At 44.0% G+C, this 25956-nt stretch overlaps 1 protein-coding gene and 1 long non-coding RNA gene across 3 annotated transcripts in view; one reads left to right on the top strand and one right to left on the bottom strand.

Moving 5' to 3' along the window:
- Positions 1-12593, bottom strand: part of LRRK1 (leucine rich repeat kinase 1) — a 654776-nt gene extending 642183 nt beyond the window's left edge. Inside the window, exon 1 of one of the 2 annotated variants that reach the window (XM_069222803.1) lies at positions 12121-12593. The gene's annotated coding sequence lies outside the window, so the exon portion shown is untranslated. The remainder of the gene's footprint in view (positions 1-12120) is intronic. The other variant, XM_069222801.1, reaches the window with a different exon arrangement.
- Positions 11993-25956, top strand: part of LOC138284246 (uncharacterized) — a 47291-nt gene continuing 33327 nt past the window's right edge. Inside the window, exon 1 of the long non-coding RNA XR_011201369.1 lies at positions 11993-12157. This is a non-coding gene — a long non-coding RNA (uncharacterized lncRNA). The remainder of the gene's footprint in view (positions 12158-25956) is intronic.

Here is a 25956-nt window from a genome sequence, read left to right as displayed (position 1 = left end):
GTTAAAATACACATTTTTTGGAAAGCACATCTTCCCCTTACATCTGTATTGCTCATAATTCTTAATACTGTAATAAATAAAACACGGAACCTGTGGAACACACCGGCTGGCTCGATAAATACGTTTTGCAAAAGTTTTTGTTAGCTTTAGGCTTTGCTCTATCACAAGAATCTGCCAATCAGATTGTACCCTAGTGAATAAAAATAACAAACTGCCTCATTCGGGTATATTAAAAGAGCTGCCTTCTTTCTGCAGTGCCACACTATCTGATGAAGGAAAACAAAGTGATAATGGGTTGTAACTTGGCCCGCCAAACAATGGACATATATTGAATAAATCACCAGCGCTAGAAAGTGATGTACCACGATCCTCTCCCTGTTGATACAGATAATTGTATGCAAAAGGTGTTTTGCCCATTGGGCGCTTGAGGGATGCCTGACTTATCCCCCGCGTCCATCTAAGCGCTCTGCAGCGTTGCTTATGCCAAACATTTCAAGAGAGGATCAATGTAACAGGAAAAACACAGACTGTGCACAGCTGATTGCCCTGCTGTGCATTTATTTTCAGTGCACCTGCTGAGTACCCAACTCTGTTCACAGTAGTCTCTCAACCCTGCTCTGGTCCACTCCCACGGTGTTATCTTCTATCATTTTCATAAGTGCATCCCTCCGTTGTTCGTGACATGCCTCTCTCAACAATTCTGCTTTTAATAACTTCTCTCGTGTGATGGCACACAGTTAATTTCCTTCCCCGCACTACACAATGTCTCAGGCTAACACCTACACCTATCTAGTATTTCTATTATCTTTCTCTTCTGAAGTCTTATGTGGCTAAGGATTTCTCTTTTTGTGTTTTTAACATGCTTTATTTTGTCATACAAACAGAATTCTCTTTCACTTTTTTGGGATGTCAAGTTATACAGCAAGTCAACGCCATCTACTCCTCCTGCTTCAACACCCTCCACTTGATCCGAAAGATCTACAAATGGATACCCACTGAAACCAGAAGAACAGTCACCCAGCCTTTGTAAGCAGCAAACTGGACTACGGCAATGCCTTCTACGCAGGAACCACAGCCAAACTCCAGAAGAGGCTGCAACCAATCCAGAACGCCTCCGCACGCCTAATCTTGGACATCCCCCGCCACTGCCACATCACAGACCACCTGAAAAACCTGCAAGAGAATCACCTTCAAACTCCTCACCCATGCTCACAAAGCACTGCACAACACCGCACCAGAATACCTCAACAGACGACTCTCCTTCCTACACCCCGACCAGGCGTCTCCGCTCGGTAGATCATTCTTGCACTTCCTTGCCAAAACGTGGAACACTCTTCCCACCCACCTGCGCCAGACCAAAGATCTACTTACCTACAGGAAACTTCTCAAGACCTGGCTGTTCGAGCAGTAGCAGACGCTCTCCCCTCCCTGCCCCCCTCTCCTCCTCAGCACCTTGAGACCCTCACGGGTGAGTAGTGCGCTTTACAAATCCCCTGATTCATTCATTGATTGATTCCTCCACTATATTATGCCTGCATTGATCCCTGTCGTCCGCCCACCCCCCTCCACCAGGGGTGCCGATATTTTCCCCAAATGTTGCTCAATCTTACTTGTGTGTTTAGGGAGCGCACCACCCGCTCTCTTTGTGCAGCACTCCAAGGTGGTATTTTTCCTTCTGGTGCAGGACCACACCGGCTGCATCTACAGGGTCCTCTACTGTTCCTTTGCGGAAGCCAATGATCTTCCATTCACACCCTCCAGCTCACACTCAGCAGGGATTGACTCTGGCAGATCGACGGCTGCCACCTCAGTTCTTCTGCCCACTCAAATGTAGCCCCTTCTCCTCCTTGTAGATGCACCTCTGCTCCCATCATCTTCACAACTTGAGAGCTGCTACAGAGTTTGGCCCATGAGATCGGGACCTGTAGCGCAATCTGCCAGTCCCCACAGCTTTAGTATCCGAAAATCCTACATCCTGCGTCCCTGTCTCTTTCACCGTCATTACACAGGCTGCAAGGGGATTGTCCTCCTCACCTCCATGCTTGCTAGATCCATTTTAAGGTGTCATGCCACTGTAATTCGAAAGCTGCTTTCAGCTGTGTCAGATTTATTATGTTTCTTATAAGGCATGTGAAAGATTTCGGAATAGGCACAGGACCTATTTCCTAGGATGTCTTGTCCTGAGTGGCACACCCTGGAAAAGGAAGGGGTGGTGTCAGCAAACAAATACTTTCCGGAGATTAGCCATCTGGGAGGGCGGCAGATATGGTTGGTAAAGTTAAGGGCCAGAAGTATCAATGAGTTTTGCATTCGCAAACGGTGCGAAAAGGTAAGTGTGACCATTTGTGAATGCAAAATAGCATATATCATCAACTCCAAGCCAATAGTAACCGTGTGCAATTTAAAAAAAACTCACCACAAATGCATTTTTTAAGTGCCATGTAAGGCTCACATGCCTCACTGCATGTGTGCTTTACATGTGCACCACCATTTTTTGGAGTGCTTCAAGGGGGGCCTTAGGCCCCTAGGCACCCTTGGTTTTGCATTTCCTAATTTGTGATTTCCTATTAGGAAATCGCAAATTAGGAAATGCAAAACCATTCTTGCCTGTGGGTCTTTAGGCCCATAGGTACGAATGGTGTAGCGTTCCTAAATAGCAATTTCCTAATAGTTATTGTGACTCTGTAGGAATCAGTATTAGAGAATCACTAGTTTCTTACATACCATTTTGACTTTCCTAAATAGCTATTTCTTAAGATATGCCATTTAGGAAATGCAAAATGGAACTTTCATACTTCTGGCTCAAAGAGCGGCTTTTGCAGTTCTTTCTTTGACTTGGAGGTGCTGTATGGTGCTGTCAGGCATTGCCACATTTATTCCCAAGGCCGTCCCAGTCTTTCTGTCTCCACCCCCATCAGAAGGAAACCTCGTTATGGCCCTACTAAAGGGGAATGGTGGCTCTCCTCTCCTCTGGACTGCGGCTAGGGAAGGGACCCAAGTTCATCCAGGTGGAGGATGGGAAGTACCATCTTGTTTTATGGTTGATGGGAAGATGTGAACTAAACCAAGAGAAAAAGTGCAGAAAAGGGATGTAGGGATACTGCAAGAAAGTAGGCAGGATTGGGTATAGACATTTCTCTAATCACTGGCTAGTGCACAGGATAAGATTAACATAAGCGCCACCTCCTCACAACATTCCAGAACCTGGTAAGAAACAGCTGGAACAAAAGAAGATTCTGTTAGATTTCTGGGGAAACAAGACTGAACATTGCTCAAGTCCTTTTGGCACTCAAGGACTGGACACACAAGACTGAATGGCTCCCGCATCTGAAGAAGGCCCAGCTGACTCATTAGGACTGGACCAATGGAGAACCATAGCTGGAGAAGGGTATGGTGGTGGAAGCCTCCCCTGCAGACCTGAGGACTGCAGGAGAATCCCCAGCAGTGACTTCCCCAGCACCATGAATCTTTTGGAGCTCTTAACTGTGGCAGGTAACAGGGAAAGAGGCCTATGAGCTCTGACAGGAGTCCCCCAGAGGAGCACAGGCTTTATGATGCTGCCCATTCTACAGGCAAGTTTTACTTGTTTTCATTTCCGGTGGAAAAGCGGACTCTGCTGGCAATTTCTGGTAATACACAGACTGTGTGACATTTAGGCCCTCATTTTGACTTCGGAAAGCCGCTGCAGCCAACAGACCACCAGTGCTGGCGGTCTGCTGAACACCATATTAGGAGTCTTTGGAAGACTTCCACCCATTTATCGGCAGAGGTCCGACTCCGGAGAGGCGTATGCATCGCCAGCACTGCCACAGCTGTAATACGGCTTGGCGGAGTCTTGCTGGCATGGTGGTCCTGGCGATGCAAGGCCATCAGGACCCATCCCCTTCTGGACTACCTCCTCAATGAAGAAGGTAAGTGATCAATCGAAGGGGGTGGGGAGTGTTGGGTGCGGTGTGTGTGTGCGCGTAAGTGTGCGAATGGGGCTGTATGAGTGCGTGTATGTGAGCAAGTGAAAGGGAGTGTGTGTCTGCATGTATGCAAGTGAGTGGGGGTGTTTGCATGTATGCGAGTAAGTGGGGGTGTCTGTGTGAATGTATGTGTATGCCGAAGGGTGTGTATGTGAATGCATGCATGCATGCAGGGGTGGGGTGTGCATGTGTGTGGACGTGTGGGGGTATGTGGGTTGGTGACAGGGATGGGCATTACTGTTGCTGGGTGCGTTTTCACCATGGTTTTCATGGCGGGGTGACCGCCATCGAAAGCCTGATGGTCTGCAGTGTTGTAATCCGGCTAGCAAGCTGAGGCCTGCCGCCAGGTTGGAAGTGCTCACCACCGGCCGCAGTGGTGCGGCCACACCGGCGGATCTGGCGGCATTGTGGAGGTTTGGCATCTGCCAAACCCCACAATGTGGCAGTCTTTACCGCCGGGTCCACAGCGGTAAGACCGCCACAGCGAGGCTGGCGGTCTTATGACCGCCAGCCTCGTAATGAGGGCCTTAGATTTCATTTGCTCCTATGGGTACCTTATGGCCATTTTGAAATAAATGTTGGAAAATTGCTATTGCATTTTCTTGAATTGGTTTAGAAAGTTTATTATGTTCTTAACTTTAATTAAGCATGATACTGCATAAGCATAACATGAATTTCTCTATGTAATGGCCTGCTGCTTTTTCCAGGAGTACCAGAGGTTTAACAGACCTGTGGTGTGACCTCACTAAGGTGTGTTTATTAAGTTTAGTAAGGGTTCCCCCTTCCTAAATAATAACTCACTTTCTGATAATAATCATTTCTGTCTAATTCAGCTTTTCATTCACATCATAAAACATGCCATAAACATTCCTGATTTTTACATTGCTGATATTTCTGAGATCATCATGCCTTTCTATAGACACACCCACCGCTCTGTTGTTGAACAATTCCAGCTTTTACAGTGTTAAACCAAGAGATATTAAGAGTTGTTTGTATAGAAACAAATTTGCCTGTAGCATTTCTCTGCTCGCAAGGTGGAGACTGAAGGGTCCAAAAGGACTGAACAAACTGGGGTAAGAAGGAGTCTACAGGAGTTAGCTCTGGGTGCATGCCACACATTGTTTTTTTTTTTTGCCTTTCAATTCTGGTAGGGCACTTATTTGCTATGTAGTCTACTCTTACTCATACCAACACTGCATGTGTGGAGTATGATGCAGGATCTTCTGTTGTCAAAGGATAACCACAATCACACCCTTCACCAGCGTAAAGTGGCAGTCCAGCCAGTTGGTAATGCTTAATGTTTGAGGGGGAAAAAGAAGGTGTCCACTGCACTCATGCTCATCACTAACGAACACATAAAGACTGTATGCCATAAACACTTTAATTGTGTCTATTTATTTTCTGAAATCATAGGCTCAACAGCATGCTTGCCGGAGTCGCTTGTGTGAAAAATATTTTTTGGGTGTTGAAGAGTGCGAGTGTAGCAGTCATCTTCCATTTTTAGGTTGCAGCCTGCCAGACAGTGCAGCTGTCTGGTTTTCTAAAGACATCTTGGAGACTTTCAGAAAGTTGACCTAGGAATGCATTCTGCCTGTTGATTACCATTGGCTTTGTTGTTTGTAACTCACATTTTCTGGCTTTCTAATTCCTGGCTTTATTTTCTTTAGGCTCTCCATGTTCAGTTTGTCCCTCCTGTTGCCTAAGCCATGGTTACTGTATTCTTCCACAAACGCGCTTTCTTTAAACAGGCCTTTAAATCTTGTTCTTATGTTGTCATATGTGCTGTAGACGTCTTTCAGCTGACTTCAACGTGAGAGCATTTATAGGAAAGAGCAAAGAGGAATGCAGATTACTCGCACCAAGGAGCCCGCTCGTGCCACTCCTATGCTCCATTTACGAGGCTATAACCTAACACTCAAATAGCACATCATGTAAAATGCAGATAAAAGATTTTTATGTACCTAGATAGATAATATGTATGTTATGTAAAGCATTCTCACACCTGGGGAGTACCGCTATAAAATAAATAAAATAGTAATATTTACATTGTTATTTATGCAGATACTGGGACAAACCAACACATCTGACATTCTTACAGTCCATGCATTTCTCTTATAAACAGAGACTGAACAAAGCCAAAAGCATGCCTCTCTTAAGCACCGGTGAAGTGATAACAAGCTGTAGCCTTTACTTTACCCTTCTTTCCATCTGCCACAGAGCACTTTTTCTATAAAAATAGATTTGACTTGGCTGCGTTATCACCTCTAACCTACATAAATGTGTTCTTTTGAAACACCATATCCTCATCAGTAATATTTCATAACACTTTAGCAGACATCTCTTTATCCTGTTCCTACCTTTTTCATACGCACCTATTTGCCACTCTTTGTAGTTGTGCAACAGGTTCAGCTGCACATGGACCATATGGCATCGAGGACATATTGAAAACAAATTCTTGCTTCCATTTGGATATTTTTTACAGGACACAAGGATATCATCTCCTCTATGCCACCATACTCTATGCCACTGATCTCTGCGCCACTCAACTGTGAACCACTACACTCTATGCCACTTTACTGTACTCTACATGACTGTACCCTAAGCCAATGCACTCTACTTTATTACACACCACTGCAACGTTTGCCACTGCACTGTACACCACTCCACTCTACCCTACAGCACCTCCCTTTTCGCTACTTCACTTTACTCTGAAACAATCTATTCTACACGACTGCACTTTATTACACTCTCCTTTATGCTGTGCCACTTTAGGCAACTCTACACCACTGCGCTCTAAACCACTTCACTTTACCCAATGTGCTCTACACCACTTTACTCAAAACCAAAGCACTCAAAATTACTGCACTTTAGTACTCTGCATTACTGCACTCTAGACCACTAGACTCTACAGCATCTTACGCCACTGCACACTATGCCATTGCACGCAATGCCACACTACACCATTACGCTCTACATCACTGCACTCTACACCACTCTATTCTACTCTGCACCACTCCACTGTATGCCACTGCTCTCTACAGCACTCTAATTTGCAATACTCTACTCCACTGCCCTCTATGCCTATGAACTCTATGTCAATGCACTCTAAGACACTGCACTCTCCGCCACTGAACTCTACAGTACTCTGCACCACTATTCTACACAAATGCACTATATGAACTTTACATCACTATAATTTACTCTTCACCACTGCACTTCATGCCACTGCACTCTACTCAACTGTATGTTACACCTATGCACTCTAACCTGCACCAGTCCATTTCACCCTGCACAACTTCATTTACTCTGAAACAATCTACTTTATGCCACTGCACTCTACATCACTACTCTACTTACTCTGCACCAAAGCACTCTACACCACTTTATTCAAAACCTATGTACTCTATGCCAATCTACTCTGCACTACTGTACTTTATGACACTTTACTCTAGACCACTCTGCTCCACTCTATGACTCTCTACTCCATTAAACTCTTCTTCACTCTCACACTCTACTCCACTCTACTCCACATTATGACACTACTCCACTCTGAAACGCTATATGCAACTCCCTCTACACCACTCCATGTCACTTTGCTCCACTCTATTCTATGTCACACGACTCCACACCACTCCTCGCCACTCCAGTAGTCCACTCTATTCCACTCCATTACTCCAATCCATGCTATTCCACTCCATGACACTCCACTGTAGTCCTCTCTATGCCATTCTATGCCATTCCACTGTAATACACTACTCTTCTCTGTGCAACTCCACTCTCCACTACTCTAAGGCAGTCTACTCCACTCTACTCAACACCACTCCACACCACTCAACAACACTATGCCCTTCCACTCTACGACACTGTACTCCCTCCACAACATGCCACAGCTCTATGCCACTCTACTCTGTGCCACCACATGCCACTCCACGGTATTCAAGTCAACACCACTCCAAGCCTCTCTATGCCACTCCATAACACTCCACTCGAGTAGAGTAGAGTCGAATGGCACACTACATATAATTCAGCATAAACATCAATTGCTACACTCCTCTGATGAGCGGAGCGCGTATGGAATTAGTATTACAGTGCTAAAAGCTGTCATTTCAGAAATGTTTGGAGTAAATAAGATGAGGATGACATTCAAGTGCTGAAAGAAAAAATAAACGACTGTAGTGAGAGATGATAGAAAACTGCTACTGGAGCAATGACTATTAGAGATTCATATCTGCTAACTTTTGTTAGCAATTGGGTGTTCACAACAGAAACAAACGCAGCAGCCAACTTCCTGATACATCTGAATCCAGGATAGCAAGGTACTGCGCCTTCTGACAGACACCTTTGGCTATAATCGATTGATAACAGGCATCCTCTTAGGGATGACAGAAGAGTCAAATGAAGTAGGAGGAGTGAGGGCGACTGTATGGGGTTTTCAGACCTGCTGCTACGTAAAATTATTAAAAATGAATCTTAAAATACTTACAATTTAAATATGTTAGAGGACACCCAGATTTACACTTTAAAAATTCTTTCCGTTCAATTCCATGCTGTGCTGGTGTCCTGGCAGAGGCAGCTGCAGTCAGCAAAAAGACACCGAAAGCAGGAGTTAGACACGGGGAATGCAGACTGGGTGTGTTCGGTATCTTAAGAAATGAAAGGGGGTTCGATCAAACTCTCTAGCTTGGGGCAGGGTGGAAGAGAGGGGTCCCCAGGGAAGCATCGCTTGTCTGTCTCACGGACAAGCACCGACTGGATCGAAAATGCAATTTCCCGTGTCAACAGGAGATTCTGAAATCTCACACTTTGGACTCAAACAAATCCTCGATGTTTTTGATTCGATAATGTATAAAGTGCCCTTTGAGGAGGCAGCTGTGTGCCAGAAGGGAATGAAACATCTTTCTTGGTTTTAAAGTAGAGGGCCAGATGTTTTAATAGTCACGAACCCTCGGATTTGTTAAAAACCAAAAGGTGTGTGACCACCAAACGCATTTTTGGAATGCATTAAACTCATTTCAAGAGTCAGAAAAGTTTTTTCCAGATTCAGGAAGTTTTTTTTTCCGAATCGTTAAATGGGTTTAGAAACGGATTTAAAACTGGGAACAGGTACCTTATCAGTATCCCTTCAAAATTCAGAATTGGCACTCATTGTTAATATGCTGCCTCGTGGCCGGTGCATTACTGGCCTGACCTTTATCTTTTTAAATCCAGACCAGTACAAATATGGGGAAAAGTCGTGAAGTACAGTATTTTCGCTTCTGACAAACCTAAAAACAGCAAACATTTAAAACAAGCATTGGCAAAGCCAACAGATCAGACATTGGTTGCAAGCTTTTTTTGGTTTGGCAGTTCTTGTTTTGTGAATCAAAGTTTCTGTAAACCTATAGTGTCATGGAGCTGAGTGTCCACATTAATCAAAAATATTGTTTTGTCTCAAAAAAAGCACAAAAACTGTCAATGGCTCTGACAGGAACTACTTTGTGTGTGAATATGGTTCCTGTGAAACAACAGCATCTCATAACATACAGTGAAGTCAACCAATGGCCAAAGCGGCTGACCCATTCCCCCATGATGTATGCCGAAGTGGATGGGAGAAAAATGTGAATGATACAACAACAGACTAATGGATGAAGTCTGGCTGAAAACCCTTTTAAATAACTATGTTACACACATAATTTTAGTAAAATCAAAAGGTCTTAGCTAATACCAGTCTCTTGCCTCTGCTAATCCTTTATTGTAGTGTTTTTGTAAATCTTTTTTACCAATAGAGGGCTGAAAATAATATAGATAGATGGATAGATTAAACAGCAGAGCTTCAGTTACTAATGTAGTAGATAAACATCTGTAAAAGCATGACATACAAGTGCACTGAAAGCAAACTACAAAGCCATACAAGCAGGACATACACACTAAACTGGGTTACAAGTATAACTGTAGTCCTCAATAAAATACCTACGACATGACACGCAGGAGTACAGTTATAAATGCAGTTCACTACACCAAACTAAGAGGAGGATAATTTTATAAAGTACAGTTTCAAATGGTTCACAATTTGGTACATTGTGAAATAGCAGTAATCAGATAAACATAGGCTTATCTAAAATGAATTTACCAGAGCATTGGTTCTTAGCTCCTGCTAATGTTGGAATGCGCCCTCTGATAGAAGAGCAGGTAGAAAGCATCTTGCTGTCACATTGCTCTAAACACTAAATTAATAATAAAGTGAAAACAAAAACAGCAGTACTGAAGGGAATGATCTTGTGTGTGGATGTGCTTCTTGTGAAAGAGTAAAATGCAGTTACTCAAACTGAAGTTAGCCAATGGCGGGAGAACGCTCACCCATTGCCCATCCTGTATGCAGTAGTGGACGGAAGCAAAATGTGAATGACACAACAACATATTAATGGATGAAGAGAGCTAGCTGAATGTCTCTTTAAGTAAGAGTATTATACATATGATTTTTAGTAAAATTAAAACGACTTGGCTAACGCCAGACCTAAAACAACAGTTCAAAAGTATTTAAGATCTCTCGAAATCATTTCAGAATTATTATTAGCAGAAACAAAGTGATAACTTTAATATTACAAAATGATAGTGAATATTATTCATAAATAAATTCTTTTGCACTTATCAGCTGTTCTAGCACAGCAAAACGTAAACAAATGGCCAATCGTTTTGCTTGGACAGATGGTAACCCAATAGGTACCAATGATTTGCATTGTAAACCTTTGAAAAGTTACTGACTCCCAAGTTAGGTAGGAACTGATTCACAAAGGGGAAGGGGTCCCCTGCGAGCCCCATTTCTTTTCTGAATCATGATGATAGTCACTTCAGTGGAAGTAAGCAGTGGTCCAAAAGACCATTGACAACCCTCACTGAAGTTTTACTAAATGAAAAATCTTTTTTTCTTTTTTAAAGCAGATCAGTTTCCTTTAAGAAATACTGGCTGCTTTAAAAAAAAAGAGGTTTACATTTTGAAATACATTAACAGAAATGGTGGTCTACTGTCCCTTGCAGGCCATCATTCATGTCAAGGTGGCCAATTGGAGGGAGCTGCAATGTACGGCTTTCGTTCTGCAACCATCTCTGAATCTTACCTATCAGTATGTAGGTCACTTTCCAAAACAGTTTACTGGCTGCAAAAAGTCAGTTAGCAATTTGCAAGAGGTTTTGGCGATCATTATTTTAGTATCGCTGGACTGAACAGTCAAAAATGTATCCATAGTTGAAAAGGGGTCTAGGGGTGGCACAAATCCCTAAACAAACAACCAATTTAATGTAACACATATTCCCTGAAATTATTTGTGAAGGGCGGGAGGAGTGCGGTACTCATGGCAGAAAAAGGGTGGCGCAGTTACACAAGCTATTTTCATATTAGGATAGTTCTGGCAAGTTAAATCTGTGGTGGTTTTATCACCTTTAATTCTGGGCACAATAATGCACTAAAGTCTTCGGGGGTACAACACAGGGGGAGGGGGGGTAGAAGGAGAACACTTTATAAAGGTAACTCTTGGCCAGCAGTCTTAAGAGCCCTACATTCTTAAAATATTTTCCCACAGAATAAATAATGCACAGCTTGCTCTCATCATCTGACCCTCACTTATGTCCGGGTGACATTTAAATTTCAGATAACCGAGGGAGCATCACTTTCATAAAAATTTTGTTGGCACGTTAAGCATTACTACGAAGCCCTCAAATCGCCTTACTAATACATAAGTCATTGTGTCAAACACTGAATCAGGGTGCACACAGCGTGCCAACTAGGCTTGAAATGATACACTGAATACGGAAGATATACATGCCAACATTTTAGAAGAGGGTAAGTGGCAGGTTCAGAACAATAATCGGAGAATGTATTTTCCCCGTGACTTCTACTGAAACAGAGTTAATTTCTCCATGGATCGGCCTGTTGGCATGTATGAAGATACACGGTACCCCAAAACGTAGTTTCGAGCTGGAATAGGAAGGGGGCGCCACTCGCTGAAGCCAGAGCGTTGCGGGAATAGGAGGTCAGTGCGTCGCTGCGGTGAAAAGGAACGACAACGGGTCGGAAGTACAGCGAGTGAACGCTGCTCGTTATGCAGAAGACGCGAAATGTGGAAAAGTCCCTCATAGCGCTGCGCAGAGACCGCGAGGAGAACTGAAAACAACTTACCTCATGTCTGACTGCTCGTAGCCAGTGGGAGAGAGAGGTGGGTGTGCGCAGAGTTGGGGTGCTGAGCTCCCGCTTGAAGCTGTAACCCTGCGTCTCGGGTGTCTCGCTTGTCGAATCCTGGGGGGGTCCTCTAAAGCGGCCTGAGGTCTGTTTATTTCTGCATAAAGGAGCCCCCTCGGATCTTGATTCTACAGAGCGACAGGACTCCCCTCCTCACAGGCCAGAGGAAAAAGAAATTAGAAGCAGCCCATAAAGGCGGATCCTTCACTTCCTCAATCCAGAAACCCTCAGTCAGCCGTGCCAGGGCAACTAGCATAACAAAGCAAACAGCCCAGACATGAAAACTGTCAGAATGCAGCGGACGCATGCACGGCCCTGTTGTGAAGTAGCACGTTTTGTCCCGTTTATGCACTGCTGTCACTTGGCTTGTTTGTCCACCAACAGTACTAGCCCTGTCGGAATTTGTAGGCTTTTAATACGGCTCGTGAAACTACAGGTCCCACAATGTGTAGTGCTGCCCGCTGAAATAAAGAAAAGACAAGAGCGACTGACGGTTTCATTGCCTGAGGAAAGTGTAGTTATTAGAGCGTCTTCTTGGATAGTGTAGCCGGTGTCCGCAGTACCACGGCGTCCAATTAAACGGCACAGAACGACGGCGAATTTAGCCCTTTAAGCTAATGGATATGGACGTTGCAAATGTAAAAGCTGAACTTCGCGCCCAGTTGTGTGGGTGTATGTGTAAAGTTGTGGGTCAAGTTAATCACAGTACCTTCCCAGAGACCCACTAACAGACGCGCTCTGTGCCGGGACAGACATTGGCTTGACCTTTAAACATATAGGACAAATGTCTAGAGAGCTGCCTGCATCGAAGCTTTCAGAACTGGTCTGCCGGTTTAAGTTTGCTTAGAAGCACGTGATGCAGCACTTTGCACCCTGCAAATCTCTGGTGCAAACTCAAGGACAAGCTGCGGTCAAGCAGATGGACCTTTAGAGGAGGATGACAGCAGTCAATACATTTTAATACCGTGAAGCACATTTTGCCCCCACAAAAATGACAGTGTTGGATTTTCAAACCATGAGTGTTTATTAAAGTATTAGCAAAGTTAAAAATTCAAATTAGTTGTAAATCAGTAGTCAGTACATTAATGCATTAGTCAAAATAATTCAGCTCAATTCAAAATCATAAGAGCAACGACAAACTATTGTAAAGGTATCATTAAAGGAATCAAAGCAGACTCAGTCTGCCATGAAGGAAACAACACTATTTTAAGCTAGGAACAGTCGAGAAAAGTTAGGGAGATGTCAGTCAGAAGATGTCAGCACGAAAAGCCCCTGAAAGGCAATATCAACGACTGAAATAAAGATTTGTCAAACAAGAGGGAAAGGTCATTGCCCAAGAGAATATCTTCTTCGGATGAGAGAAAGACATCTCTAAAGGGAGCAGAAAGGGCTTCTGAATGAAAGTCTACATTGCATTAGTTAAAGAACACAATTTCATTAACTAGCTACACCTACACACTATTTCCATGAAGGAAAACAATCAGGGTAAGACATTTCCGATAACACACACAGGAGTTTCTGCTAAACAACCTGTGCTCCATGTCTCCAACAACATGATACACTCGTTCCAGGATGTTCTCACTCCCATGTGTTCGCTCATTAATTCACTCTCCAAAGAATGCACAAAGATAATTATTCACACCAGAAATAGCAGAAAAGATACATCATTTAACATTTGTGGTAGCATCTTTTTCCCGGAAGTGAGAAGAAGGATAAATACACAACAAAATAATATGGCAATTCCACATCAACCATTTTAAACTCAAGCCTACATTAGCTATGGTTAACTTTAACATGAATATTACATGGTAAATATATTTGTGTGTTACAGATTAATATTAATGTGTGGGCAAAAAATATGAACATTCCAGTGTGGCGAGTTACGAGTTCACATTTGCCATCCACATGCATGGTTAAGAATGCACATTGCCGTTCTGAGTTCTCGTCTCCTTGTTCATATTGCCTACCCATGGCTTCTTCTGGACATACTCTGACGGTCTAGAGATGTCTGCACACTTGAGGGCGAACTACAAACGCATTGAGGAGTATACATTGTCAGCAGAGTGTTGGCTTCTAAAAACAGCAATCAAATCGACATCTCTCATTATCACTTTGTGTTTTTTTCACTCCTGTTTTCATTTTGTCTTGGGGAGGTTGTTTTTCTGCCCATCCAGCAATTAGGTCATGTCCCCTGTCCGTATCATAGTTGAGTCTATATATGGTATGGATATTTGAAACAGGTTTCAAAAGAAACTGGCATTATCTATATTGGAGGCACACACATTTATAAAACACACACCCTTGCTGTTTAGGGTCTCAATCACCAATGCATATCTGCCTTCTGGTTCAGCCCGGAAATCGTTCACTTGAAAGGGTGCGCCTGGCACTATCCATGTCAACCCTCCTCTTGCATAGGTAGTGTATTTAGCTGCTCTTGCTCTTCTCGCATAGGTAGCATATTTAGGTGTGAATATCTCACAACATTTTGTTTTTTGGAGTTTTGCCACTGCTCTACAGGCAAGTGTGTTTCCTGTAGCATTGCTACGGTAGTGCTGTATTTTCTAACACAAGAGTGCAATCTTTTCCTCTTGGAGTATCACTTAAGGCCCCTGAAAATCCATTTAATAATTGCTCTCTGTTTTCCCCCCAACCACCTACATTGGGCTGCTCCCTATCCTCAAATATAGCTAGGTGGTTGTTCTGCTTTGCTTCAGACTAAGAGGAAACAAAATGAAAGGACTGCAAGAATCTTGGTTTTTTCAATATTTATGAGTCTTCTGCCATAGCTGATGTTATTTTACAATATTTTGAGTAGCACTACTTACTATAGTGGCATCTAATATCAGCAGACACACGTGGAAGAATTCCTTGATTCGTAAAGAAAGGAGTGGAATGTTTGGAAGTGGAATGTTTGCTGTTATTATAGCAAAATTCAGCCAACTAAATAAAAAAATAATTCGGTCTTTCTGATCTTTAACAAAACCACACAAATACATTTCTGACTCCTGATTTATTCTTCCTGTCTATCCATCTGAATGTACATGATGTGATAAGGAGGGACCTAGTTACATCTTTAGATGTCTACAAAACACTTCCCAGAATTTTGAAACAGCCCGCACACCCTTGTCTGATATTAGCATTTGTGGAAGTTCATGTTACGACTATATGCTGTACCAAGAGTTGTGATATCTCCCCTGCCAAAGGTAATCCTACACAAGGGACGAAATGTGCCATCCTAGAAAAAGAATCAACAACCATCATGGCTGTATTATACCTTTTAATCCTACACAAGGGATGAAATGTGCCATCCTAGAAAAAGTATCCACAACTATCATGGCTGCATCATACCTTTTATCTTCAGGCATCTCTCTAAGAAAATCCATTTTTATAACTGATCAATGTTTCTTAGAAGCTAGCATTGAATATAATAGTCCTTGTGGAGCTTTCTTATTTGCCTTACCTCTGATAGTCTTCATGTGTCAGAATATATTGAGGAATATCTTTCTTCAAATCCTTCCATCAGTACCTCCTCTCTACTAATCATAAAGTCTTTGCCTCTGCATAATTTATTCTAAACAATATTTATGTCTATCCTTTCGAATATTCAAGCACATATATGTAGTGGGAATATGCACGGTTTTGCTACAAAACAGAAGACCCAGCTTCATTTTTTTATCTCGACCTGCTCCACCCCATTAAGATAATATTTCTGGAGTCATCCTTCCTTCACTAAATGGTGTATTTATTTTCTGTAAGGGCTACAGCCTTGAGAGAATGACTTTTTTAATTTTCCTCTTTTACTTCTCTTCTTTCTGTACGTGCAACAGTATATTAGCATTACTATTGCATGTCTCAGGTTTATAAATAAAAATAAAGTCATTCTGACAAAATAAAGACCACTTCATAAGTCTAGTTGACACTACTGTAGCGTTGTTTAAAACATTATATATTATAAGTATATACTGTGATTGGATATGTCGAATGCATTTAATTATGTTTCCATTCTTTAAAAGCTAATTTGATGGGCATTCATTCTTTTTCAGCAATGGTATACTTTCTTTTAGCTGGAGTAATTTTTGATAGCGAAAACTGCTACATGATATAAAACCAGAGAATGCCATTTTTTAAAATACTGCTCCTACAGCGGTGTCCAAAGCATCAGCTTCCAACAAAAAAAGGAAACTGCAGCTTAGGGTGCTCTTAGGGTGCTGTTATATGGGAACTTAAACGAATCTTTCTTTTTAGACTCTTAAATGCTTCACCTGCTTGTAGTAATAGGAGCTATAATGGTAGAAAAAGTAGGAATATAGGCCCTCATTACAACTGTTTTGTGGATTGCACCGCCAACAGGCTGGCGGTGCAATCTTGGGAATTACGACCATGGCGGAAGCGCTGCGGTCGCACCGCCGGGACCGGCTGTTTTCCGCCACGTTGGTCCTGGCGGATTTAATCCTCCAGGGCAGCGCTGCCAAGGGGATTACGAGTCCCCCTCCCTCCAGCCTTTTCATGGCAGTAGGCACCGCCATAAAAAGGCTGGCGGAAAGGGGAGTCGCGGGGCCCCTGGGGGGCCCTGCACTGCCCAGGGGCCCCCTGGCACAGCCCCATGAAGACGGAATGACACGAGTCATGTCCAGGGTTGTGGCACTGGTGGTGCAGAGAGAGGCCAAGTGGCACCTCCTAAATGTGCACGGCGACCATAGTTGGCACAAATACACAAAGTTGTAGCTGGTGGCTGGAGCTGCGATGACAAAAAATAATGTGGGACAGTCCTAGGTCTCCCCAATACCTCCTGCGGGACCTGACTGGGAGAAAGACATTGATGGGTGCCAACAGGTGGAGAAAGTGGTATACCAGAGTAGGGGGTGTCCCCAAAAATAGGAAAAGATATGGACTGGCTGGAGTGCCTACTGCGGAACTGGAGGCCTCTCGGCGTCGGTGAGATGAAATGTCATGATTAAGAGGTTTGGTGTCTTGGGGGTGGGGGGGTAAGCATCTAAGATGTGCACTTGTCTCTGAAACCTCAGTTCCCTATGTACCAATAAGGTTTAATAACATATGTTATCTTGTTGTGCGGCTCTTTCAACCTGGTGACTGCATAGCCTTGCTGTTTTGTTCTGAAAAAGATCTTAAATCAAATAGATTTAATATTCTGTTTTTCCCCATAACGTTTCTGTTGCTATTGGGAGATTTCTGCCCTGGTGTCAGAGACCTCTGCTTCCTTGTGAAAAGTTATAAGTAGTAACTTTACACTCAAATTATGCCCCATCTCCTGAATTCAGACGGTGAGACATAGATGTCTACACTTTTGAGTAACTTTACATTCATAAATGGTAAATTTCCAAAAGTATTAAAGTGTAAGTTTACACATTGAGATTTACACACATACGAGTTTACCTTTGTGAGTAGCGGGATGGATTTTTAAAAATATTTTTTAGAGAGGGACCAGTTAAAAAACAACTTCTTGAAATCCATTTGTGTCCTTTGGGGGAAAATTATAAATCCCAAGTATTTTACTGTTTCCTGATGAAAAGGTATCTTTTCTAGCTTAGCATATAATTGATTTTTTCATGGGCATTCCAATATTTTCTAAACATGGGTTATAGGCGCTTTGTGATCTCTAGAAAAATAACATCATCCAGATAATTGCAAATTGATTTAAATATTAATTTTAAAACCTCAAATGCCGCAGAGACATTGTATAACCAAATGGCATTATTGTGTACTCAAATATCTTACACTGATGAAAGAAATTAGTCTTCTACTCATCGCCTTCTTTTATTCTCACCTATTGGTAAGCCCTTCAATTTAGAAAAAGCATCTGGGTTTAAACTGATCTAATAAGATTGTAATTAAGGGTATAGGGCTTCTGTTATTGATTGGTATATTATTCAAGGCTTTATATTCAATGCAAGTTCTTAAGCCGCCAATCTTCTTTGGGATAAATATGATTTTATTTGGGAAGGAGATGGATTGATGAATAAAAAAAGGTTTTATATTCAATGCAAGTTCTCAAGCCACCAATCTTCTTTGGAATAAATGTGATTTTATTCAGGAAGGAGATGGATGGATGAATCAAAGAGCCCAACATTCATCCATATATTGTCTTCGATAAATGGTCTCTTTCAGTCATGGTGTAAATTATACTGCAAGGTAAAGATACCCTTCAGATGAATTATATCCCACAATCATACTTAGAGACATGCACAAGGGGGCCGAAAACAATGGAGAACTGCTCTGTGGAAGTTTAAACGGATGGGACTATTAGACCCCTAACTCTTGGGGATACGTGCTCACTCACTACTTGGGTTATGGTCACTTTCTATTCAAAAGGTGTAGAGCACTGTTTAGACTTCTGAAACCTTAGGTCAGTGCCTGGCACCATGTTGTGTGGTTGCATTGGATTTTCAAACCCTAGACATAGCTCACACCTTTTTTGGCATCCCACACTTTTCATCTTATTTGTTGTCTGTCCTGAAGCATCCTGGAGCCTTCGCCAGTTTCCTGGTTGGCTCTAAGATGATCATAGCATCACCCTGTGACTGGTAATCCTTGTTTCAGTCATTATTTGAATGTAACATTACAGCTGGTATCCATACTGTTGGAAATGGCCCTTCTGCAGGGTTATCCCCAGACTTTTTGCCTTCCTCCTTCTCTTTTTCTGACCTCATTTTTGCTGGTTTTTAGACTCTGCGCACTTTGCCACTGCTAACCAGTGGTAAAGTGCAAATGCTCTCTCCCTTTAAACATGGTAACATTGGATCATCCCCAATTGGACTATTTAATTTACCTATACATCCCTAGTACTGTGCACTATATGTGCCCAGGGCCTGTAGATTAAATGCTACTAGTGGGCCTGCAGCACTGGTTGTGCCACCCACTTAACCTTGTCTCAGGCCTGCCATTGCAAAACCTGTGTGTGCAGTTTAACTGCCAATTGGACTTGGCATTTAAAAGTACTTGCCGAGTCTAAAACTCCCCTTTTTCTACATATAAGACACCCCTAAGGTATGCCTTAGGTAACCCATAGGGAAGGGTGCTGTGTAGGCAAAAGGCGGGACATGTACCTGTGTAGTTTACATGTCCTGGTAGTGCAAAACTCCTAAATTCGTTTTTACACTGCTGTGAGGCCTGCTCCCTTCATAGGCTAACATTGGGGCTGCCCTCATACAGTGTTTGAGTGGTAGCTGCTGATCTGAAAGGGGTAGGAAGGTCATATTTAGTATGGCCAGAATGGTAATAGAAAATCCTACTGACTGATGAAGTTGGATTTAATATTACTATTTTAGAAATGCCACTTTTAGAAAGTGAGCATTTCTCTGCACTTAAATCTTTCTGTGCCTTACAATCCACATTTGGCTGGGTTTAGTTGACAGCGCCTTGTGCATTCACCCAGACACACCCCAACCACAGGATACTCAGCCTCACTTGCATACATCTGCTTTTTGAATGGGTCTTCCTGGGCTGGGAGGGTGGAGGGCCTGCCCTCACACAAGGGACTGCCACACCCCATACTGGGACCCTGGCAGACAGGATTGAACTGAAAGGGGAACTTGTGCACTTCTGAGCCACTCTTTGTAGTCTCCCCCACTTCAAAGGCACTTTTGGGTATAAAAACAGGGCCCCTGCCCAACCAAGACAGACACTTCCTGGAGAACAAATCTGAACCAGAACCTCCATCCTGCCAAGAAGAACTGCAGAACTGCCTGGCTGCCCAAAGGACTCACCTGACTGCTTTCTGTGAAGGACTGCTGCCTTGCTGTTGCCCTCCTGTCTTGCTGCTCTCTTGCCGTGCTGCAGAAGTGCTCTCCAAGGGCTTGAATTGAGCTTGCCTCCTGTTCCCCGAAGTCTCAGGACCAGAAAAGACTTAGGGGGTCATTCTGACCCTGGCGGTAATTACCGCCATGGCGGAGGTCGGCGGTAGCACCGCCAACAGGCTGGCGGTGCACCGCTGGGCATTCTGACCGCGGCGGTTCAGCCGCGGCCAGAAACGTAAAGTCGGCGGTGTCCCGCCGACTTTCCGCTGCCCTTGAGAATCCTCCATGGCGGCGGAGCGCGCTCCGCCGCCATTGGGATTCTGACACCCCCTACCGCCATCCAGTTCCTGGCGGTTCTCCCGCCGGGAACAGGATGGCGGTAGGGGGTGCCGCGGGGCCCCTGGGGGCCCCTGCAGTGCCCATGCCAATGGCATGGGCACTGCAGGGGCCCCCGTAAGAGGGCCCCAAAAAGAATTTCAGTGTCTGCCTAGCAGACACTGAAATTCGTGACGGGTGCAACTGCACCCGTCGCACCTTCCCACACCGCCGGCTCAATTCTGAGCCGGCGTCCTCGTGGGAAGGGTGTTTCCAGCTGGGCTGGCGGGCGGACTTTCGGCGGTCGCCCGCCAGCCCAGTGGGAAAGCCAGAATGACCGCCGCGGTCTTTTGACCGCGGAGCGGTCTTTCGGCGGGAACCGCGTGGCGGGCGGCGACCGCCGTCCGCCGCGGTCAGAATCACCCCCTTAATCTCTTGTAGAAATTGCCTGTGCGCCGAAAAACGATGCACAGCCTGCAAAAAACGACGCACAGCCTGCACCGCAGTGAAAAATCACTGCACGCCGAATCCGGAACGACACTGCCCGACTCCGCAGATTGATGCAGCGCCTGCGACGCGACCGGAACTTCGACGCACGGCCCACTGGATCGACGCACAGCAGACCCGGAACGACGCAGCCCGACTTCCAGAGACGAATCGCCGCTGCGCCTACAGTGCAGGAGAAATTTCCGCACATCGCCCACTGGAATCGACGCAGCGCTTGTGACTTCGACGCAAGCCCAGGTTTTTCCACGCATCGAACCCGGGGCGTCCGAAAACCCCGCAACCCGAAGAGGATCCGAGTCCACGCACCGGAAATCGACGCACGGCTTCCCCGCGTGGAAAATATCGATGCAAGTCTGTGTGCTAAGGGGCGAAAATGAAGCTCACCTACCTGTTTTCCACACATCTCCTCCTCTGCGGCCCCGTCTGAGGATTTTTCCAATGCAAACCAGGCACTTTGCCCTGCAGAGACACCTGTTGTTTCTAGAAGACTTTAAGACACTTTATATTGCTTTTGCAGTAATATTACAATTCCAAAGACATTTTTCAGTAATATTTCAAAGTATATTTATTGCATTCTAATCGTTTTTTACCTGCAATTATTCAGGTAAAGATTCTATATTTTTACAAACACTGTGTGTGACTTACCTTGACTAGAGTGAGGGTCCTTGCTTGGACAGGGGGTATCCTGACTGCCAACCAAAGACCCAATTTCTAACACATACCCATTGTCTGCCTTGTGTCTTTTAGTTGTTTAGATCTGCCCAAGATTCATTACCGTTGAGTCAGAGTGATGTTGTCCTTTTGAAACAGACAAAGGCCCTCATTACAACCTTGGCAGGGCGGCGGAGGCCGCCCGCCAAGGTTGAACCGCCACCTATGCAGCCACAATCCCACCGGCCGCATTACAACGTCCCCACTGGGCCGGCGGGGATGTCGGCTGTAATATTGCAGCCAGCTCCTGATGGAGCCGGCGGTGTTGCAGCTGTGCTTTTCACTGTCTGCTGTGCAGACACTGAAAAGCAGGGTGGGGCTGTGCCTGGGGGCCCGTGCACTGCCCATGCCAAATGCATGGGCAGTGCAGGGTCCCCCAGGAGCCCCGCGACTCCCCTTCCTGCCAGCCTTTCCATGGCGGTCTCTAGTGCCATGGACAGCCTGGCGGGAAGGGGAGTCATAATCCCCAGGGCAGCGCTGCAAGCACCGCTGCCCTGGTGGATTAAAACCGCCAGGACAACGATGGCGGGAAACCGCCGGTCCCGGCGTTGTGACCGCAGTCAAAATATGGCGATTTGTACCGCCAGCCTGTTGGCGGTACGATCGCGAAAACAACTTTGACCGCCAGGGTTGTAATGAGGGCCAAAGTCTTGGACAGTGAATTCCACTCCTGGGTTTCTTTCGTACCCCTTTTTGCTCTTTCTCTGTTAATTCCACAGCTGCTTGGTCTGGGTATACTTAACACTGTTCACTAGTATAGAGGTGAAGGGATGGCAAGGACTTGAGTGATGTTATGGGCAATGATGGTTGTTAAATCATAAGGGAAAGACAACACAGCTTCTTCCTTGAAACAGTTATTCTGGTAGTACTGAGATTCAAAATGAATCTTTCTTTGTTTTCAACTGATATTGGGATTACGTTGTTGTAATCAAGGAAATCATAATATTAGCTGCTATTGTGGTGTGTCTAAAACATCAGAACTAACCTTTTCTTGTTGAGAATTAAATCAAGCCATTAAATAGCTCTGATTGTGATGTGCAATAGGACCTTACATTAATAAGGTACCATCAACTCCCCTAGCTGCATAGCGTACTCTTTTCAGTGACTAGCCAATTCAGTCTTCTTATAACACACCAAACTGCAAATAATCCAGTGGCTCCTGGGTCAATATGTGGCCCCAAAACAAACACTTTAGAAGCTGTCATATAAAGGTACAGTTATGAATACATGCTTATCATGATTCGCTTTCATGTCATCCCTACATTCTTCTTTTGACTTCTTTTATCTCTTGGGCAACTCTGGGCTCATTGTCAATGTTAAGCTGTCTTATTTTCCTCTTGCATCTTCTGAGGTCTCTATGGACAGTTCTTTACAAAATGGTTTCTCAAGCTACATTGGAGATGATCGTATTACTTAGTCTGGATGAGTTTGAGGTTGAGTTTCCTTTCATTTGTTCACTGATTTCTAAGCATCTAAACATTTTCAACTTCAAGTAATCTTTCTGCCTTCATTCACACTATCTGAAGTCTAATGGTAACAGCAGGTTCACTAGAGCCTCAAAATCCTTAGGTCTATTTGTTATGTGTGCAAGTAAACCATGTAATTCTTCTTCAAGTCCTCTGTAAAAATGAGGTCCTTTGTTTTCATTAGGCCACTGTGGGTCTGAAACAGGCTTCTTGTGTAATGCATTGAATAAGATATATTTTACCTTGTTGCAAACATAATAACTCATTGTCTGATGTTTGGGTTAGTGTCCTTCTATCAAATATTTTTAAAATTTCCTTTTAAAAGTCCTCAAAATGATAGAGTAATGGACTATTTTGTGTAACTAAAAGAATGGACCTGACCCACCCCCATATTTTTCAGGCAGTAAGCCAACATGGGCCTCTCAATCTGTCTGATCTGTTCTTTATTGCAGGGATGAAATGGCAGATCGATGCAAAGCTTGCATAGAAAGACTCTCAATTAAGCACTCTCTACTTGAACTAAATGAGGAAAAGGGAAATGAGATAAGAGAACAGTAGTTGGTCAAGTGTAACTGGAATCTTCCTGCCTGCAAATACATAGAAATCTATTGTAAGTAGTGCTTCAAGTCTTGGGTTTAAGCTCAGCATAATAAATGTATGCTTACCTATAACGTACCACATTCTTATTCAACTCACTGTCCTCTATAAAGGAAAAAAAGATAACATTCATAAGGCATGTTTCTTTTTCTTAGCATAGCTTCAATTTTCTCTTAGGTGACTAGTAGATGTAAATGAAATCTTAGTTATACCAAACCATCTTATACCAATACAGTAGTAATTGAAAAAATATATTTTTGACAGGGCAAATTTCTGTTTCTGAATAAAAACCCCAAGGGCTAAGAAACAAATCATCTGCAAAGTGTGCAGGGCTACTTAGGAAAATAGTGTCAGACGGTTCCGAGTCTAATGAAGAACTCAAAGAATCATGAAGTGTTCTCAAATAACCTAACATCCAGTAAGTTCAAGCAAATAGACAAAATAGCAAGTCCGGACATTACCTGCATCCAGTGGAAACTGGTAAGCACTGTAGTACTTATCCAAAAATGCTGCATGAGACTTCCAAGTCTTTCCAAAGCAAACGCCAGTGGCACAGCTACTGATACCTACTCACACAATTGGGATCCAGTACTTCCTATCACTGGTGTCCTCAAATCCTGGACCGCCTCCACTCCTTGTTTGTTCATTACAGATGGTATGAGATTTGAGAGACAACCCATTATCTTTCCCTGCAGGAGCCTTCATCTGACACATCATGTTAAGGTATTGTTTACTAAGATTGCTCACAACAATCACATTCATAACCCTGTGCCAGATAGCCTTCATCATATTCCACATACCCCCTCTCTCCTCAAATAAAAATGCCTTCTAAGTTATGGGCCTCATTACGACTTTGGCAGTCTTTTCGGAAGACTGCTTGGTGGCAGCCACCAAAAGACTGCCATGTTGGCAGTCATCCAACCACCGTATTAAGACACACAGTGAAGACCGCCAGAAATCTGAGACCGCCAGGACACTGGAGGGCAGGGAAGAGGTGGTTCCACCAACAGCACCGCCAGCCCGACAAAAATCCACCCACCAGATTATGAGGCACAAATCAGCGCAGTGGTTCTTCTATGGCGGTAAACTATTGGCAGTGCGAAACTGGCCAGTCACAACTCAACTTCAGGCAGAACATCACTTCACATTGGATAGTTTGAATACCTCACACCTGACACACATTCGCACACCTGACACACCTACTCACTGCACTATATAACACAGTCCTACACAACCCACAATCCTTTGCAACCAGAACTCCATTCTCAGCCAGACACCAGCAAAAAAATATAATTAGCAAACAACAGGCACCGCTACACATTACACTCAGCACACATCACACTTGCACAACATACAGTTAACAAAATAACACAACACATATCAACCATCACCCACTCGCATCACAGCAACCACACATCTTCACAAACATTTTTAATCCTTTTATTCACTTCCTCACTGTCTTTACCAGCACTACCATGTCCCCACAAAAACACCTGTGTTTCACTGTTGAGGAGTTGAGGGTCATGGTGGATGAAATACTCAGGGTAGAGCCACAACTGTTTGGAGCACAGGTCCAACAAACATTGATTGCCAGGAAAATTGAGTTGTGGCAAAGGATAGTCGACAGGGTTAACTCAGTAGGCAGCCATCCACGCACAAGGGAGGACATCAGGAAGAGATGGAACGACCTACGAGGAAGGTGTGTTCCATGGCATCACGCTACCACATCGCTGTGCATGAGACTGGCGGTGGGTCCCCACTTGCTCCCCCACAATTCACAACTTGGGAGGAGAAGGTCTTGGACATACTGCATCTGGACTGCCTGACTAGAATACCTGGGGGACTGGAGTCTTGTAAGGACCCTCAACAGTAATGTCACACCACTGTATTGTCCTGCATGCCACCTCACCACCCAAATCCTCCCAAATTCACCTAATTACCCACAGCACCTCCCACCTATTCACCTAATTCCCCTCTCCTGCATGCCACCACTCCACCCAGGCAAACTGCCCCACAGCCATTGGCAATGGCACGTTAACAACTGCCAAATCAAATCACTATGACTCCCAGCATGCACCAACACTATTGTATGAAAACTTTGAATGTGCACAACACATCACATTTCATTAAAGTGTATAACTAAAGTATAGCTACACCATCTAACATGTCCCAGTGGGGCCCAGTACATGGCAATGACAGATATGCAAGGGCACACTCACAATAGCATACAAAACAACATACGCCTACAGCTGAGTGACCATTCATAATGGCTGCAGACCAAAGATCCCAATCCAGAAATAGACTCACCTGTGTAGGAAAGTAAGATAGCTGAGACGACGCACATGCAACACATCTAGATACAGGACTATAATCCTTGCATACCCACATACTGTGTTCCCACTAGGACATAATTGTGTATTGTACTG

Source organism: Pleurodeles waltl, chromosome 3_1 (assembly GCF_031143425.1).
Source record: "Pleurodeles waltl isolate 20211129_DDA chromosome 3_1, aPleWal1.hap1.20221129, whole genome shotgun sequence".
Taxonomy (NCBI): domain Eukaryota; kingdom Metazoa; phylum Chordata; class Amphibia; order Caudata; family Salamandridae; genus Pleurodeles; species Pleurodeles waltl.
Note: the sequence above shows the minus strand (reverse complement) of the source record. Positions and strands in the feature narration are given on the sequence as shown.